Source organism: Pleurodeles waltl, chromosome 8 (genome assembly GCF_031143425.1).
Source record: "Pleurodeles waltl isolate 20211129_DDA chromosome 8, aPleWal1.hap1.20221129, whole genome shotgun sequence".
In the NCBI taxonomy this organism is placed as follows: Eukaryota; Metazoa; Chordata; class Amphibia; order Caudata; family Salamandridae; genus Pleurodeles; species Pleurodeles waltl.
Genome location: NC_090447.1, coordinates 719,526,447 through 719,539,697, shown reverse-complemented (window position 1 = coordinate 719,539,697; position 13,251 = coordinate 719,526,447). Strand labels below are relative to the sequence as shown.

Genomic DNA, 13,251 nt, shown 5'->3' with positions numbered 1-13,251 from the left:
GAAGTACTTTAAACATTTGTTGATAGGTTTTATTTTGCTGCGCTTTTTATTGTATTCTCATTGTAGTTTTTTAATCAATGTTTGTGTTTTACCAGTTACCCACATAATAGGAACATTGATTGTGTTAACACACAGCATCACTGACTAACAGAGCACACAGTATAGCCTTATGGTGCTAAAATGCTGTTGATGCCAATTTCACGAACAATAAACACCATCCACATTTTTTACCAACATTTAGTTGAATAGATTTAGGTTTACATTAAGGCCAATATTTATACTTTTTTAGTGCTGCATTTGCGTAATTTTTTTATGCAAAAGCGGCACAAACTTACAAAATACAATTGTATTTTGTAAATTTGCGCTGCTTTTGCGCCAAAAAGTGACGCAAACGCGGTGCAAAAAAAAGTAGAAATATGGGCCTAAGTTTTATAGAGAAGGCCAACACATGCAGATCTCTTGGCTTCTACTTAAACTAGTGGTTTCCAACCTTTTGACTTCTGTGGACCCCCTAAAACACATGCACAAATGAGAGCACATTTTATTTAATCTGCAAAAATTATAAATATATTTTTACTTTAACTGGAAGGTTGGAGCTTTTCTAATCTCAATTGAAGCCACACATTGTCCAACACTGTATTCTCTTTAATGCAACTGCACTCAATCTGAGGATACTAATTTAAGTTTCAGCCTCTAATTTTAAATTCCTTGACATTTACAATACATTAAAACAATTTCAGTTGTACATTTAGCCACTTTATTTCTATACACTTTATTTATCCGTTTATATAATTACTTTTATAAGCAGTCACGGACCCCCTGAGGAGGCTTTGCTGAACCCCAGGGGTCCCAGGACCGCAGGTTGGGAACAACTGACCTAAACCAAGAACAAAACCGCAAATGACTTAAAAGAGAGAAAGATTAGAAAAAAAACATGTTTTAAGGGCTTTCCAAACATTATTTGATCTAAGATTGATCCAAGGGTGGGCTCATTTGTAAAGTGGATGAACACCCACTAACTGATAGAACTGAACCTATCCAGCAACAGTAGGAAAAACTGGAAGTTGTTCCTCTCAAGGCAAGGAGTGAGTTCGTTTTTAGGGTAGAAATGACGAGGGAACATAGGGAATCGGATCTTCAGGTTGAAAACATGCCAAAACAGTTTTATGTTACATTTCCATGTGGTGAAATTCTCAACTCATGATATTTCTATGGGCCCTATTCATAAAGCCGCTTGCATGTGTATATTCAACTGACTTCTGCAAACAAGAGTGCAAATTGACTTATAACATTCAGAAAACGTGAATTTTCACTCGTAAATGGACTTAGACCATTTATTACCACACAAAGATGTGATATGAGGCATTCTTGGGCAAGGAGGCAATGAAGTTTGGGAAAGCCCACAAACTCACACGTGTGTATTCGCAAACTCCTCAGAGGTCCATTCCCTGACAGTCAAAATGCTACTCTTGCCACTGACTAAATCCATTTTGAGGATGGAAATGATAAGAGAACACTACAAGATTTGGAGGTGGTGAAATTTTCCTCGATGGAGAAAAAGCAATAAAAGTGTAATTGCACTAAAGTGCAAAAAATACTTCGTACATCTGGCCCTTACATGGTAGGGGTGGCCAAGGACCTTACTTCATTTGCAATACCTTAAGTAATCCAGAAGGACTCTGTTCTTACCGACCCAATTGTGAGGGTGTTTCTCCCATGATATGGTGCAAGTGTCCAGCACAAAAGGCTCATTATCTACAGTGTGCCACACATGTGGGCTCAGATCTTTGATACTCTTGGCAGTACTTTGCTACTAGCCAGCTAACATTAGCCAGGATATAGCCAGGCTTGATGCTGATTGCAGCATATGGTGAAGAGCATCACTTGAGGACGGAAGTCAAAAGGGTTTTCCACACCTATGTGCTGATATACCTGTGTGTATGGTGCATCCAACGGACAGCAGCACAAATCCACTGGTTTCACGTTAAAATGTGTGCAAACGAGCTGGCATAGACAGCCTGTTGCTGTTTGTGAATGTGTGTCACCACCATTGTGTGATACAAACATGGCTGTACATCCAAGGTACAGAAACATAGTGAAGACATCACCAGACCACTGAGATCCACTGTGGCCAAAGCAGCCAGATTTATTGGCTTGTCCCTTTCCACTTCCGCTTTTGCTTTCATGTTGCTACACTTTTTCATGAGTCTGCTACAAACATTTCTAATGGTAAACTAGAAACCGAAACAGACCTCTCTCCAGGCAATATCCTGGAGCTGCCTTAATGTAGCCCTGGCTCCCTATTGATATATCAGCTCCCTCTGCCAAGATATCCATGTAGTTCCACCAAACACTGCGTCAATGAAAAACACACAAGGGCACACAGTAAACAAATGGGAGAAGAAAGAGATACTGGGTCCAACCAAAGAGGAGGGAGCATCACCATTCAAAAACCAACCTGACTTTAGGTCTCTAAATCGGAGTGGAGTATGGGGAGTAGTGCCACAGGTTTCACTGTATCAACCACCAATGAGAGATCTACAATAAAAAAGAAGGCACTGTAAATTTGAGACTTTTGCTCATTTATCCATTCATAGCATCTGACAAGTTTGCATTTTAGGTTTATTCCTTGATTCTTTTTCAAATATTCGACAACGGGGTCAACATTATAGCTCTATAATAAATTTATCACATTAATATGTAAATGATATACATTATAATAAATCACATTCCATATTTTTTTTTGCTTTTAGAATTGCACTTAAGTGGTGGCTTTACAAGCTGGCTCCTTCATGTGAGGTTGAACACGTTCCAGATAATGCAAGGGACCATGCCTAGTATGATTATTGCCAATATCACATGCAATTTAGTAGTAGAGGCGAAAGAACTAGAGTCCTGACTGTGGTAGAAACATTTTTGATCAATTTACATACGTATCCAAATCATGGTTACAGGGAAGATTTACATTTTTAATGCAGATCTGCAACTGCAGTAGTGAGCATATCTCAACTTGGAACCAAAACAAACATGCCACACATTTCAAATGACATTAACTATTTCCTAAAGAAATATCCATACAAATGTCACTTTACCTTTTACCCTTATTCACAACTAGCACATGGCATTGCATCAGCTTACAAAGCAATTCACACCCATACACTGAAATACCTACAAAGAAAATAACTGAATATATTCCATGCCACGTTCTTACTTGCTAAATACCCGCCACACAACTCCTATGCCTGCACATTTTTATACATCTAATATGCACTTATTATCTTTAATAAATGGCCACACCACAGAAACTCTGGACTAAGGGCCCAATTTAAGTTTAGGTGGACAACAGGTGGGTCCACAATGGGGATGGAGTCCCCATGGCGAAGAGGCAGCCCACCTAATTTATAAATGACCGCCAAGCAGGTGGTCATTTACGAAGGCCTTGATGGGAACCGCTGTCATTTTACTGTTTGCTACACGGCCCTGTAGCAAACAGTATTCTTTTTCTTTTTTTTCAAAAAGAAAATCCTGAAACGTGATTTTCTTTTTGAAAGAAAATAATAAATTGATCCCCTAGCCATGGGAGTCTTCTCCCATGGCGCGTTGAGCATTATAATGTTTTTACTGTTCATTACCATCAAGTTTTGCAGGGTAGTAAGAATCAGTGTTAAATGACTTCATGTTTGCCCATCTAAATTAGGCTGGCAGACATGTAGTTATTTGTGCAACAGCCCATTCTCCTCAAGGCCGTAGACGAAGTTTGATTATGCCAGAGACAGAGTGGTTTCTGCTGTGGCCAAGCTAAAGGTCGGCCTGCAAGTAAATTCGGCGGGAGGACCACTGTATTGGCAGAGAGAGAACTCCATCGCCTTTGCTACAGAGTACCCTCATCACAAATATATAAATCAGGCACTAAGTCCGCACAATATAAATACCCCTAACTAAGGAAGTTAAAAAAACATAGTATTCTTCTGAATCTTAAAACTTTGAGGTTAGTAAATCCAAGATGATATTCTCTAAACCCCATACAAGAGCAAAAATTGTCTGATTTCATCTCCAAGTACTGGTGGAAAGAAATACCCCGCTGGACTGCAGAGCAGCTTGTGGTTACAGTAACACTGCACTTCTGTCTACAGAGATAAGTGTGGGGGTGTAAGTCCCTTTCAGTTTCATTTCGCAGAGACTCCGCCCGACAAAACTACAGCATTCCAGATTTTTGCAAACAGTATGTCTGAGTGTTTGAGTGTGTTTTCACAGACTGCATGTAAAAACCACTGTATGTGGGCACTTGAAACATGCAATGGTGCCTTGTGAAGTGTTTTCTTTGCTAGAAATCCTTTTGCAATTAATAAGTATACTGTTTTTGCCATATTTAGTCAATTATCTTTGTGAACTTAACAGACACTCATTAAAATAGCCCAGCTAATTAATGCAGTCTTTTTTTTCCCGTGTCCATGTGTTTGTGGAATGTTTCACCTTACGGAGCATTCGAGCTGCACACCTCGCCAGGTGAATGAACATGTGAGACCTAAAAAAACTGAGGCTAAAATAGTCTGAGCATTTTATTGCACCCCAAGCCGAATCCCCATAGCATAGAATATAACAAGTTGTAATTGTCTGGAGGCCAGATAAAATAGGACTTTTCTCCAGAAATTTTAATCAGACCAAGGATCTGGAAAGTCTCCTTTTCTCCCATGAAGACTTATGCTCCCATTAGTCCAAAAGCAAAGATTCAAGACTTGACCTCAGATTAAAGACTTTCAGTGAATAACAGCAAATACTGGAGACTAAATACTTCAAATGACATTTGCCAACGCTTCTTGCATGCCTTTTCTTTGTTATTCAGGCCAATCATCCGTGCAAATAAAAGTAGGTGACACACTGGCAGGTAGCAGGCATTTTTTTCAAGTACAATAAGGTGCATGGGTCTGTTAGGGTGGTAATGTATTTATAGAATGAAAAGAGGGTTTGAGAAAACCTAATAAAAGAAATGTCTACATCATAGGTTTTGGATCATCTTTTTTATGCAAGAAGTCACCAAGCGAGGAATTTGAATCAATGAAATATGTAATCAGTTCAATAAAATGTTGAAGATCCATACCAACCAACATGCAATTTGGCAAGGATACCAATAAGCAAGATCAATCCCAAATCATACCTATTCAATATATTGCACATCCATTCCAGTAATTATAATTGTTCCTGGATGGGCTGAGCAAGAGTCAAGACTTTACCCATGCATTCTTGTGTCAGCTCCCTTATTGTTTCTCGTGATTACTTTTATTGATACAGTCTCTTATTTACGCTCCCAATAGTCTAATTGCTGTTCTTCTTCATTCTCAGTGTTAATTGCTTCCCCTTTTCCATAAAATGACTGTCCGTCATAAATTTCCTTCATTATTATCCTTAATTCATTCCTGTGATTGCAGTTGTACGACGCACTATTGAGGTCATTTAGATCGACCTGCAAAAATATCAAATAACAAATCCACTAAAATGACTGGCACTATATTGCCAAGGCAAGTATGTAAAAGGAAGTATAAATGAACTATCCTTAACTTCACATCTATTTACCTTGACATTACACCAGTAATCAATATATTTGTAGATCGATATTTCAACCACAATATAATCTGTGTAGTAATTATTTTCCACCACCATTCTCCTCATTGATTCTCATGATTTCTTCCCCTATTCATTCCCAAGATTATTTTACACATTCATCTGTTTGATGACTCTCATCAATTCATTACCTCTCAACTCATATGGTTCTGCGTTCATTCCCATGAGTACTCTTATCAACCCATTCCCACTATTAATGTCCCTCAACCAATCCATTGATTACTCAATTCATTATTTGCCAACGATTTGTGAAAACTTGTGTTTTCAATGAAAGGTACTATTTAAACAACAAAAAACAGAATATAGAAAGATAACTGTGAATGAGCAGAAAATCAGCGAGACAAAATAAAAAATGTAATTTATATCAAGTAGTCCATGACATTTTTTTTATTTAATCATCTGCAACAACAAACTTTCCTCTTTGGAATTAGAATAAAAAGAAAGACTGAAGGGTAACAGCTTCCATCGGTGGATTTTGGCCACTGACCTTGCAATGTCTGTAAGTTACATGTATGTGTATGGGAAGCACTTATTTCCAGATGTTCCTACTCCAAGAGCTAGGATGGCTGACTGGAATGGTGACTTTTGAAAGACTACTAAACTCAGGAAGACCCTCCGCTATGATCTTAGAAATTAAACAGATGACTTTGCTGGCGTCGTCTATCGAATCCCTTAGATCCATCAACATAAGAAAAACAAAACTTAAATGAAATATGAGCTGCACTTAAAACGCAGTTTGAAAATATTTGTGATGACAACCAAACTTGCAGTCTGGGCAAGAATACTGCTATGCTTATCATGGTACCTGTTTCCAAGGAAATTCAAAGGACATGTGGAAAACATTGTCCCCTGACCTCAGATGTATACACCTTCATGTAATCTTGCATCCTGAACTTCTTTCTGTATACTGTATGTCTAAGTCTTAACACCTTCATCTTTGCATTTTATACAGTAACATCTTTCTGTCTCTTGCTGCTAAGTCTTTGCAGCTTAAACAGGAAGCTCCATCTATTGTGTGGACATACTTGCTTACACAGGAACCTCTCTCTGTCTACTTTATGTACATCGTGGCACATTGATGTTTGCAGCCTTATGGGAAATTCTTTCTATTGCATGCAGATCAAAACATCTTGCAAGATCTTCTTTCTTCTCATTGCATCCGTATCTTGACAGGTTAATCACTGCAGCTTATCCAGGAACCTCTTCCTCATGGATGTCAATTCACCAAAATATCATGGGTAGCGGAAGTGACATCACCTCCCTTTGACATCCACTTTCACTCACACTCACACTCACACACACACACATACTCGTACACACACATTTACACTTACACACACACTCGCTTACAAAAACACACTCTCACCCGCAAGCACGCACATAACATACATTTACAAACATTTTTACTTACCTCAGCTGCCAAGGAAGGGCATATTCCAGCTAATTATACTCCATTTGTTTACACTAATAGTACATTAGTAAATTATCATTCAATGAAAATTGACATGAAACAAAGAGAGTGGAGTCCCAACTCATGTTCATAAGGACCAACTGGCACACTGTTCAAGGCACCGATTTTGCCACCTCTCAGGCCAGGGGTCGCAAAGGCTGTGCCAGGGGTCACAAAGGGCAAGCCAGGGGTCGAGCTGCGACCCCTAGTGACCGCTAAATGATGTCCATGCTTTTCTGTGCATTGTATGCACATCATAACACCTCAATCAATGAGCTTATGTGGATACATCTTCCTGGAAGTTGCATCTATGTTTTAACAGCTCCATCATAGCGGCTTATGCAGGAGCGTCTTTCTGTTTATAACTTGTAAGTGTTTATTTAGGAACTTTTTCTCTCCTGGATTTGAAGGACTTACAAAATTTAGAGGTTATTCTATTGCTACAGGGATGCTAATTATGCCAGTTAAGTACTAGATCCAGTTTATTATTTTTGACTGTTAAGTTCCTAGACTATTTCGGAAAATATTCACAGTTGTTGGCAAAAATATGGGATTGTGCACAGATTACATCCGAATCGTTCTCCTATTGTGCAGCCATCTTCTAGCAGATGAAGACAAGTCCACTTTAGAGCAGGAAGTAATAAAGTGTGATTATGCATGTCATTCCCAAAGGAGCCTGGGATGATCCCATATGGCTCAATCCAGCTAGATAAGGTTTTTTGAGCTGTACAAGAGCACCAGTGCCTTGCACAAGGGGAGCCCACAAATTGAGGCTCAATTTCATTTGAGAATATGATTGATTTCACCCTGTTTACCTGCTTATGTACCCTCAGAGTCAATAGCTCTGACAGCTGTGAAGTGAGTAGTAGGGACTGCATGAACATACCAGAGGCTCTGTCGAGCTCCACTTTACCCACCAGAAAAGACATGATGACCAAGGATTAGGGCAATGTCTATGATAACCAGAAGCAACATTCCCAGATTCCCAGAAGTACTCATTGGTGTACATATCAGGTGTATTTCTGGAACCCACTATCATCACTGAGGAGTCTCTTGGCGCTACTGACACATTACAGATGTTAGTTGTTATATCACACAGTAGTAGTAATTTAATTGACCATAGAAGGATAAAAGGCAACATTACACACTGGGATTTGAATGTATGACTATCTGGTCAAAAGCAGATCCATGTGGTGGATGCAGAGTCTAGTGAGTCACCAAAACGGGTGTAGTCCTTCATGTACAAGGAAATGTAGGTGCGTATACGTCCATATGTGTAAATGCTGTCTAAAATGCATATTTATTTGCTACCTTTTGTTTCACTGCAGAGAACTATTTTCCTGTGGAATACCGCTGCCCATATTCCCACCATTTTGGGGTGCTCTCTCCTCGCTCCCATCTTGAAAATGGAATCAATCATGACAATTTTGGGAATAAGTCCTTTGCTGTTTTTTTGGTGGGGGAGAGACTACTTGGAGACATTTGGTAAACACCCGCCAACTTTCAAGTCTATGGTGTTCACCAACTGTTGTACAAACCTCCCCAATAAGCAGATTTAACAGCACAGAAATGCCATCCTTCCGGCAGAAATATCTAATCCTATTTACGCATACAAATTTACAAAATTCCTACTTTTGTGTAGCAGGAACTGGTATCTGCATTAAGAAATGAAGATTCCTCTGTGACTATATGAATGAGGCCCATTGTGGCAGCACAACCTCTAAATTTGGAATTTACAGTTTTAATTCTCAAATTCTGAGCCACAGGCCTGATTATAAGTTGCTTGGTAGCGGCCAGTATTGTGCAAATTATAAGCAGGCCTTTGACTCAGGCATTTGACTCTTGCAATTTTACTATTACCACCTGCTAAAATCATCACAATACTTGCAGTTACAAGTGAATCCCATTTAGTGGGAAATTACAATGTGCGACAAATGTTTCATGATTTAAAACCTCACATAATTTGTCATTCCATGGGATTATACCGCATACCTTTAATACTTGCTCTGAGCAGTTGGTAAATTTGTGCATGGGTCTGTGGGTAGTGTTGGGTGAGGGAGTAAGGGATTTAAGGGGGGTAAGGAGAAGCTTTTTTTTAGCTTGTAGAACATTGTGTGCTCCACCATGTTAGGACCAAAAGATATTGAATGAAGCTTTGCTGCTGGTGCATTCAAAGCCTCATGCGATTTTTCTTGCTGGAATCATCAGCTAAAAAATTGGGTTAGGTTCAACCGCATAAAGGAAAACTGGGCGTGAGAAAACCTAACTAGTCATAATTAGGCTGACCGAAATTGCTGCATAAAAACATGCATTAATTTCACTCTGCCTAATGTGTTGATAAGGGCTATAGAACCAGGATTTGCAGAATTTTCCAACCACTGCTTCTACTTAGTCTATGCCTGTATGAGTGATGCACATGTTTAGAAGGCGTGTGTGGAATGTATGGTGTCTGTGTTCCATATTCTGAAAGGGGAAACTCACTCCCGGATGACCTGAGCAAGAGTCACACTGCTCTAGCGGGGGTAGAGCATGGGACTTGCCTGAGTCTGGACTTCAATGTCATCCATTACCTGTATCCTAACACAGACTTGGTGTAAATAAAAGTATTTACCTACTACTGCGTGTACCACTTAATTTTAAAGGTGGCATTGGAAAACAATGAGAAAACTCACGTCATATCTTTATCTGGATTAATAAGCATTCACAACTAATTTCCTAACTGTATTTACATACCTAATTTTAATCCTGAAAAACATTAAGACCCATATTTATGGATGGTTAGCGTAGCCTTAGCACCATTTATTTTGGCGCTCAAATGGCGCTAACCTAACTCCATATTTATATGATTACGCTACACCTGTCTAGCGTCAAAATATTGGAGTTGCCGCCATGTTTAGGATGCGCAAACCCACATTATGTCAATGAGATGCAAGGTAGGCATTCCCGTCCCAAACATGATGCTAGCCCACCAGCGCCGTATTTACCTCCTGGTGCAGAAACGACACACGGGTGGGAGGTTGACCTAAATAATGATGCTAGGCCCTCTTAGCACCATTATTTAACGCCTGGGTCAGACCGAGTGCAGGTAGGCCCATTTCCAAGGGTAAACACCATGAAATGGGCACAAATATGCCCATCCCAAGCCCGAGCAACACCACCACCCACTCCACAGGGACACTACAGGAGGAGGGATCCCAGCCCAGTTAAGTTGCAGGTAAGTGTGTGTGAATGTGTGTGGTGTGCCATTGGGGGCCCCTTACATGGGTCCCGCTGCCTGGCACTGGGTATGTTGGGCTTGCCCAGGTGACACTGGTCCCCTGTGGTGGGCATAGGGGTGGTGGGCATGACTCCTGCCTAAACTTAGACAGGAGTAATTTTTTGGCTGCATGTGCATCACAAAATGACGCTAGACTGACTAGGAGCAAAATGTTTGCTGTTAACCAGCCTAACTTAATTTCTGACCCACTAGCGCCATTCCCCCTAATGCCAGCCCCCGCCCCCCAGGCTAGTGTCTTTTTTTATGCTAGCCATTCCTTAGTGCCATCGTGCGTCATTACTTAAATATGGTGCATTAGCTTGTGCTAAAAAAAAGGCGCACAACTGCGTTTGCGCAATTGTGCTCTATTTTTCTTAAATATGGGCCTAAATGCGGAAATAGGGTGACTAATTAACCTGAAAACCTGCACTTTTTGAGGGGGGTGTAGAAAAGTGTTGGACCTAACCTATTTTTGCACAGTCACCTCAAGCTTTTTGCCTTCTGTTCCTGAACCCGTTTTTGTTGGCATTAGTACTCTATGTGCTTTTTACTTGCTAACCAGTGGTAAAGTACTTGTACTCTCTGCCAAAAACATGCTACATTTGGCATCTATATGATTTGTACATTTATCTTACTTGAAATTCCCTAGTAAATGGTACTACATATTCCCAGGGACTGTAAATTAAATGCTACGAGTGGGCCTGCAATTGCAAAAAGAACAAGTGATTGATGGAATGTTGAACAATGTCCAACATTCACCCCCAGTACAAAGATCTGGGCCTAATTCCATCCTTTTTTTTGCTAACCATGCCATGCCAGTTTGGACCCAGCCAAATACAAATCAGCCTTGACCCTGTTCCTCATGGGAACAGTCTAACACGAAACGGCAGGCCTGATCTTTCCTGGACTGGAAACAAGCATCCTGAGAGTGGTTTTGGGGTATCACTCGTCCTCAGCCAGGGTAGATGAACGCCAGTGGCATGGGGAGCATGGTACCAACTTCTGGGCATACCCATCCCACTTAGGGCAACAATTGCAAAAAGAACAAGTGATAGATGTAATGCTGAACAATGTCAAACTTTCACCCCCAGTACAGGGATCTGGGCCTACATCCATCATTTTTTTGCTACCCATGCCATTCCAGTTTGGAACCAGCCATATGCAGATCAGTCTTAACCCTGTTTCTCATGGGAACAGTCCAGCCTGAACTGGCAGACCAGGTCTTCCCTGGACAGGAAACAAGCACCCTGGGACCCATTTCAGGATATCACCCTCTTCAGCCAGGCTAGCTGGGCTCCAGTAGCATGGGGAGCACAGGACCCACATCTGGGCATACCCGACTCAGTTAGGGAAACAATTGCAAAAAGAAAAAGTGATGGACGGAATGCAGAACAAAGTCAACCATTCACCCCCAGTACAGAAATTTGGGCCTATATCCATCATTTTTTGCTACCCATGCCATTCCAGTTTGGACCCAATCATATGCAAGTCAGCCTTGACCATGTTTCTCATGGGAACAGTCCAGCCCAAAACACCAGGCCAGGTCTTCCTTGGACCGGTTTCGGCCAGGTTGCTGGACTCCACTGGCATGGGCGCACAGGACCCACATCTGGGCATACCCATCCCACTTAGGGAAACAATTGCAAAAAGAACAAGTGATTGATGGAATGCTGAACAATGTCAAACATTCACCCCCAGTACAGAGATCTGGGCCTAAAAACTAGTGGGCCTGCAGCACTCCTTGTGCCACCCTCTAAAGTAGCCTTTTAAAACAATTCTTGGAAGTTCCACTGCAGCCTACAGTGCAACTACCATTCCAACCTGGAAAAATACACCTTTTGCCAGACCTACACCTCATAGGGTAGGGTGCACAGCATTTAAAAAGTAGGATGTGTGTTTAAGTTTTACATACCCTGGCAGTAAAAAAAACCCTAACGCTGTTTTTCAGTGTGGTAAAGCCTATCTCTCTGTTGAGAGTGGGTTACCTAATTACATTTAATAAGTCCTGGCAGGGGACAGTTGAGGTGTTGTACCCAGCCCCACTTACACTTAAAAAGGCTTTGCCTCCTACACACAAAGAAGCAACCTGACACTAGGTCTGCCCCACCTTTTGTTACCCCAAAGACAGCTGGAGCCTTGATAGTGGAAGGGAAAGAACTTTCCAGAATCAGAGGTGGGGTTAGGGCAGGGTGTCCCACTACACAAAGACTGGCAACAGGTATAAATATTGGACCTCCAGAGCCATTCTTCAGATGACTTATTGACCTGTGGAGGACCCAGAAGAAGGACTGCTCAGCTGCCCTGCTATTGGAAGGACTGCCCTGACACCCTGCTGCATGAGGAAGGAACACAGGACTTCAAGACTGACTCCAAGGACTAACTGGCAGGCCTACTGTGTGAGCTACAGGGATACAACAAACTCCAGAGACCTGCAACCTACATGCCTAAGGCTGCTGTTGGTCTCTGCTGGAATGAGTCCTAGCCACCAGGTGGTGCCTTACCAGGTGCTGGACCCTTGGTGTGGTCCTATAGTGGCCTCCTCCTACCAAAATCCAAAACCAGAACTTGAAATATTTTTTAGCAAAAACTTCTCTGAGAAACGAGAGGAGACTGGGACATACCTGCAAGCCATTCTGGCAAAGGTGCATCACCGGTGGGATTGACTTCCCTGCTGCTCCTGCTACACTCTTCTCTGGAGCAGCAAATCCTCTTGAGTGGGTCCTCCCAGTAGTGGTATTTGGCGTTATGGAGCTCTCCTCAGCTAGAACATGCATTCTCTTACACTGGATAAACATGAGCTCTAGAAACACTTCTAAGTCTGAAGGTAGAAATCTTCACCGGGCTCGACGATGACTGGCACCTCGTCACCGATGATGACCTCCTTGGCCTGAAAATCCAGCTGCTCCCACTCTGAGCTTTTCCTGCT

The 13,251-nt window shown here is 41.5% G+C and overlaps 1 protein-coding gene across 5 annotated transcripts in view; it reads right to left on the bottom strand.

The window, feature by feature from the left end:
* COL8A1 (collagen type VIII alpha 1 chain) overlaps nt 1-13,251 on the bottom strand; it is a 193,869-nt gene that overhangs the window by 161,127 nt on the left and 19,491 nt on the right. For 4 of the 5 annotated variants that reach the window (XM_069204892.1, XM_069204893.1, XM_069204891.1 and 1 more), the window contains exon 2: nt 2,459-2,538. The exons of the other annotated variant lie outside the window; for it this stretch is intronic. The gene's annotated coding sequence lies outside the window, so the exon portion shown is untranslated. The remainder of the gene's footprint in view (nt 1-2,458; nt 2,539-13,251) is intronic. 5 annotated transcript variants of the gene reach the window in all.